The sequence below is a fragment of the Arachis ipaensis genome, chromosome B06 (genome assembly GCF_000816755.2).
Source record: "Arachis ipaensis cultivar K30076 chromosome B06, Araip1.1, whole genome shotgun sequence".
NCBI classification, from domain to species: domain Eukaryota; kingdom Viridiplantae; phylum Streptophyta; class Magnoliopsida; order Fabales; family Fabaceae; genus Arachis; species Arachis ipaensis.
Window position 1 is genome coordinate 103,077,406 of NC_029790.2, and position 6,913 is coordinate 103,084,318.

A 6,913-nucleotide genomic window follows, 5' to 3' on the forward strand; every position below is an offset into this window, starting at 1 on the left:
GGGCATACTTGAATGATGAGGCTCGGCTGTGGCATCAGATACTTAGCAACTTCATTATGCCGAGTACTCACGAGACCGATATACCTGCCGCTATGGTCACCCTCCTATGGTGTGTGATGGAGGGTAAGGACCTGTACCTGCCACGCTTTATCCGGTTCTACATGGCCAGGGTCCAAGTCCGAGGCACTCTTCCCTTTCCATACTTGATCACACAGCTAGGCCGTCGAGTTGACGTGCCTTGGGAGGATGCTGATGAGAGGCCACCTGCTGCAGAATGCAAGAAGATCATCCCGCACAGCAGGAACTTTCTGGTCTTGGGCTACAGACCTCCAGTCCTCACTGCTCCTGGTGACACTACCACACCATCTGCCGGCCCCTCTTCTTCTACAGCTACACCTGCCACCACCACTACACCTCCACCTGCCCCAGAGCCCATCTATCATCTAGTGCACCGCCTGTTTCGACGGCTTGACCAGATGGAGCGTCTTAACAAGCAACACTATGAGCACCTGAAGTTGATGATACGATCTGGCGACATCCCCTCCGAGCCTAACACACCATCTGAGGCATCTGAGGAGGAGGCGGATGCACCCGAGGCAGAGACCCACCCACAGCAGGAAGCAGAGCAGGCAGGCACCCAGCAGGCAGCACACCATCAGGAGGCTCCGCCTCAGATTCAGGCTGTAGACCCTGAGATCCCCCTTCAGTCAGCACCTCCTCCACAGCAGTCAGACCTTCAGATCACCACCACAGAGACCCCAGCTACCCACCCTTCCAGTGATGACACTCCTTCACACCCTGCTTGAGTGAGCATCGGGGACGATGCTACATTTTAAGTGTGGGGAGGTCGCCATTTCTGGCGTATTATTTTGGTGAACCACTACAGACTCTTTTTTTTTATTTTGGATATTTTTCTGTATTTTTCTCCTTATTTTTATTTTTATTTTCTGAGTACTTATACATTGCTACTTTCATGTATTTTTACTCTATTTCTGCATTTTGAATTTTTAGTTCATATTTTAGCCACTTAGTTTAGTTGCAATTCTAACGTATTAGTTATAGAAATTGTGGATTGATTAGTATTGTTTACCCTTTTTAGCATAAGATAACTCAGAATAGATTGAAAAGAAAAAGGAAGTAAACTAGAGACTTTAACAGAATCAAAACAACCTGCCTTTAAATCCCCTTTTATTCTATTAGCCACACTACTAGCCTTAAGCAGAAAAATAAAATAAAATCCCAAGTTGAATCCTTGGTTAGCTTAAGATAGAAAATTATGTATAGTTTAAATGTGGGAAAACCTATTGGGAACATGGATAATAAAAAAATAAAAGGTAGAAAAGTTGAAAAGAATAAAATAACTCAAATAAAAAATTTTGGGAAGCATGCTCATGTAAAATCAATTATAATTGAATTACCATGTGCATTAAAAAAATGTTATGAATAAAGGGGACACAAAAAGAATTCCCCAATTATGAAATAAAGCAATGCACATGGGATAAAAATAAATATTGAGATATGAGCATGTAACATCAAAAGTGAGAATATATGAAAAATAGGTAAAGAAGCTTTGATTTAGAAAGTATGTATGTTAGGTGAGATCTTAGTATAATTAAGGATTCACTTATTAGCTCACTTAGCCTTATACATATACACTTACCTTTACTTTGGCCCCATTACAACCTTACTTAAGACCTCATGACTTTTGGTATGTCTATATTTTATAATTGTTGATTGGTTAGATGAAGAACAAAGTTATAGAAAGAAAGAATAAAAAGAAGAATAGAGTGATTAACCCAATAAACACTGAGTGATCAGAGAGTAAACACAAAATCCAGTGAGGGTTCAATAGCTCATTAACATTTATCTCTGTTTAAATTGTTAATTGTCTTGCAAGTTTTTAAAATGTTTCTCTCTCCCATCTCAATTGTAAAGGCACCTTATCACTATCTAAGGTTTGGCTATATATATACATGACTCCTTGAGAATGTGAATTAATTTAACTACATGCAAGCTTTATATACAAGTGAATAAAAAAAGGAATTGCATGATGCATCATTCATCTAGGTAGTTGCATTTAGATTAGATTGCATTGCATGACATTCCACCACTTTAACCTTACTTTTTACCTTGGATTTAGCATGAGGACATGCTATTGTTTAAGTGTAGGGAGGTTGATAAACCCATATTTTATGATATATTTTGTGCTTAATTTGAGTGATTTATTCAATCTTTCGCCCACTTATTCATATTAATTGTATGGTTTTACTTTACCTTCCTTATTATGTGATGTATATGAAAAACATGTTTTCTATGCTGTAAAATTAATTATTTTAACTACCTTTATTTCCATTCGATGCCGTGATTAGTGTGTTGAGTAGTTTCAGATCTACTAAGGCAGGAATGACTTAAAGGATGGAAAAGGAAACATACAAAAATGGAAGGAAAGCACAAAACAGAGCTTCTAAAGAAACTGGTATCCACGCGATCGCATGGGCGACGTGGACGCATGCCAAGCGCGAATCAATAGCGACGCGACCGCATGACTGACGCGACCGCGCGCCTTAAGCAAAACACACATGACGCGGTCGCATGACTGACGTGACCGCGTGACAAGAAAAGCTCCGAATGACGCGACCGCGTGACCCACGCGGACACGTGACAGAGGCCACGCACCAGAAATTGCAGAAAACGCTCCCAGCGATTTCTGAAGCCCTTTTTGGCCTAAATCCAAGTCCAGAAGGCATAGGCCAGAGGTTATAAAGTGTGGGAATGCATCCATTCAAAGGGAGCTCGCCAATTTAGTTGCTTTCCATGATTTAGGTTAGTCTTGAGAGAGGCTCTCTCCTCTCTCTCTTAGGATTTATGACTTCTCTTAGTTTTAGGAGTAACTCTCAATCCCAGGTTCTTTATTTTTATTTATTTTCCCAATTTAGTTTATAAACTCTTCATGTTAGATTATAATTTATCTTATTAATGTTATTTGAGGTATTTCAGTTATTGATTGCTTTCTTTAATTTATGTTATTGTTGCTTTACATCTGAAGGCATTTTTATTCCAGCAAATTTACTTTTCCTCTTTTGGTCTTGGTTAAGAAAGCAATAACTCAGGAGTTATCTTATCTCAACATAATTGATAACTGTTATCTTTGCTAATTGAACTGAGCTTCAATGATCCCAACCTTTTCTTAGGAAATAAATAGGATTTGAAGATCAAACTAATTAGTCCCTTGACTTTCCTTTGCTTTAGTAAAGGTTAACTAAGTGAAATTAAGATTCAACTTTCATTGTTTTTGATAAGGATAATTAAGTCTGGACTTTCAATTTCTCATACCTTGCCAAAAGTTTATTTTACAGTTATTTATTTAATTTTAATTGACATTTAAATTATTTGTCATATTTGTTCCTCATTCTTGAAACCCCAAATTTACAATCTCCATAACCAATAATAAGAACATACTTTCCTACAGTTCCTTGAGAAGACGACCCGAGCTTTGAATACTTTGGTTATCAATTTATTTAAGGGGTTTGGTACTTGTGACAACCAAAATTTTCGCACGAAGGGATTTCTGTTGGTTTAGAATCTATATCTACAACGCGACTATTTTTATAAAATTCTTTACTAGCAAAAATTCCAATGTCACTCCCCGAGCCACAATATTTTTCCTGGTGGCCCGAAGTGATTTCATGTAGCCGACTTAGGAGCCATTCTTTCTGCAACACTCTAATAAAGACACATTAGTCGTCAACACAACCGTACGACCAAAATATAGAAGCATAAGGAAAGAAGGTTGTCTAGCTCGGACTAGAGTTGATTGGGATCCCCTAAAAATTTTTTGGTGTCCAAATAAGGAGCCCGGCCTCAACACTCATGAAGCAGGCCAACTACGCTCTCCTCAAATTCGTCTAAATCATCTACATTATACTTAACTATTACAGGTTTCTCTTCCCAGTGCAAAGGAAAACAGGGTTCCTTGTTCTCGTCAAGGAAGAGAGGTCGGGCATTCTCAACGGCTCAGATTTTGAAAAAGTAATTTTTAAAATCATGGAAAGACATGTCAAAGATAGTGAAAACGTTCCTACCTTGAACAGCAAGAATGGATAGCCAACTTATCTTTTTGGCACCAAAGCGTTTGGTTAGTACAAAGAAGTAAAAGAAGACTTTAAGGGAAGGTCGGATATCTTGTTCCTGACAAAAAATCTGGTATATTTTTAGAAAAGTCCACGAATTAGGGTGTAGTTGGGAAGCAGTGACGTTGCAAGCCCAGAGGACATTAATTTCAAAGTCGGAAAAGGGGATTTGAACATCTAGCTTAGTGAAAAAGCAATCATATGCATAAAAGAAAGGGCGTTCCGACCTATCAAGTGGGGAAAAAACACACCCTCTTCTCGGGATCAACAATAATAATTTCATAGTTTCCCTCATCCTCCCAGTTTACACACAGCCTATGATGTCTACGAAACTGTTCGGCAAACTCTCTATCAATTACAGAGACAGAAGTAAGGATAGTTATATCTACCCAAGTCAGGTGAGATGGAATTTTGGTCGACATATTGTGAATTACAGATCGAGATATATATGCTATACCTACAAATACACAACACAAAGGAAAATCGTCACAACAAGTCGAAAAGTCGAGTAACAGCCATAAGAAGTCGGGTCGTCATTAACAACACCAACAAATTAACCACAGTTCTTACAAATCCTCATAAACATAGCAACTAGCACTGAATTACCATATACAGAAATGGCATCATTTTTCAACATGCAAAAACAACACTATTTAGGGGGAATACAATTATAAATCCGTAGCAACAAATCTCAAACAGCGACAGTTCCAATAGTTTCAAAAACAAACAAGCAGTGACAGTTCTAAAAGAAAGGCAAGTTTCCATTACCAATAACATTTCAAATCGCCATTCAAAGTATCATTCAAACAAATGCAAATACTACCCAAAGCAATCGAAACAAAAAAACAAGGAATGTAGGTAAAAACACCAACCTTGATGAAACGCGGAAGGAGAAGGGCACGCAAACAGCAGAAACACGAACATTCCACTTCAAAGGAACCAACGAAGCCTTCTAAACCTCAAAGATAAGAAAATCTTGAATGCAAGAATAAAGGAAGAAAAAGAAGGGTGAAAGAGTTTCAATCGAAGGAAATGGTAAAATGCAAAGTGTCTTCAGAAACAGAAAAAGAAGGAAGAATGAAGAGGTGAAGCTTTTGTAAGAGACAAGGGGAAAAAAGACATTTCTCACCCTCTTTTAAATAACCCGCTCGGATCCCCAGGAAACTACCGTGTAACGTACGCCACGTCATTAAACTGGCAACATTTTAAAATTTTGAAACGCGTCCAGTACCCGACCTCATGAAGGCAGCGTACCCGACAAAGGAAGCTGGAACCACAAATACTTGAGCCTGACCTCATGAAAGTTCGGACTCAAGCAGGGGTACTGTTCATACCTTGGCCCAAAGCAAAGCCAGGCCCATTAGGGATAAAGGCCCATCCAGGATGACCTCTTCCACCTGTCCGACCTCTTAAGAAGTCGGATGTGACAAGGAGGTCTAGCCTTACGTATCTAAATAAGTAACTACCTCCCCAAATCTCTCCTACTATCTCTACCTCATCTAGAAGGTAGATCTCAACAAACTCCCAAGATAAAGGGAACGGTTATCCAACCAACAAAAATGGAACTACTCCGAAAGATGGTTATCTATTCTACTATAAATACACTAACACCCCTTAGGTATATAAAAGCTCCTATCGACTAAATACTTGTTTAAAGTCCTTGCTAACTTAAGTATCAGAGTCTCTTGTAGGTACCACCTCTCACCTCCTCACGAGGAACTCAGACGGTGGCACCTTGGTACCAGTACAAGTCAGATGCTGCTCTAGAAGAAGTCTGATCCTCACGTTTAGGCCTAAATCATTGTTTCAAATAACCCTTAGAACAAAAACTATGAATGTGGATAAAAAAAACTATTAGTTGATTTAACGAATAACGAGTTAATTAAAGAATATATTAAGGATATTGAAAAATAAAATTAGTTTCATTTTTATTCAAATATATATAAATTTAAAATGTTATCATTTAATTTGCATTTTCTATAAAAACAATTTTAATCGTTATATTGTTAAGACTACCCTTAATTATTCCTTTTGAAGAAAAAAGCGAGTTTGATTTAAGCTTAACATTATAAAAAGGAAAATCGTATTTGTAACAAGATGAAAATTGAAAATAAGACATTCTTACAACAGGACAAGGAATGATTTTTCTTACTCATCAGTAATGAGTACCAGCAGCACTGGAGCAGGGGGAACGTTGAAACTTGAAAGTAGAAGACAAATGTGGTATTTGAGGCGGTTCTGTCAGTAACCGTTGACCGTCAACCTTCGTCGTTATCCTTTCACGCGTTATTACAGAAACAAAATTAAATAAATATTTTTGTTGAGAGAAGTATAAAGTTAAATATAACAAATTCTGTTATAATAGAATTGGGAGAAATAATCTACTTAGTCAGCAAGAAAATCAGCCATAATCTTATAGTCAATCTTGATATTAAGTTTATGTATCTGAATAGTATAAATATCAACTACTTTTGTTTAATTTTATTATTATTATCTCAAATAATAACAAAAGTTCTTCTTAGTTCGATACCTAAAAAGCTTAAAAAAAAATTATCACATAAAAGTAGATTGTTCTTTTTACAATCAGGAATCAGAATTTGTATGATCACATGCTCCCAGATAAAATTCTACAAGAATTTACAACATTTAAAGCTTAGACTGCTACAGCTGTTCTTTTACATATTCAAAATAGATGCTACAAGATTATAATCAGGACGAATCCAGAAATATTATTATGAATGTCAATAATATATAATATTAAAAAAATATATAAATATATTATA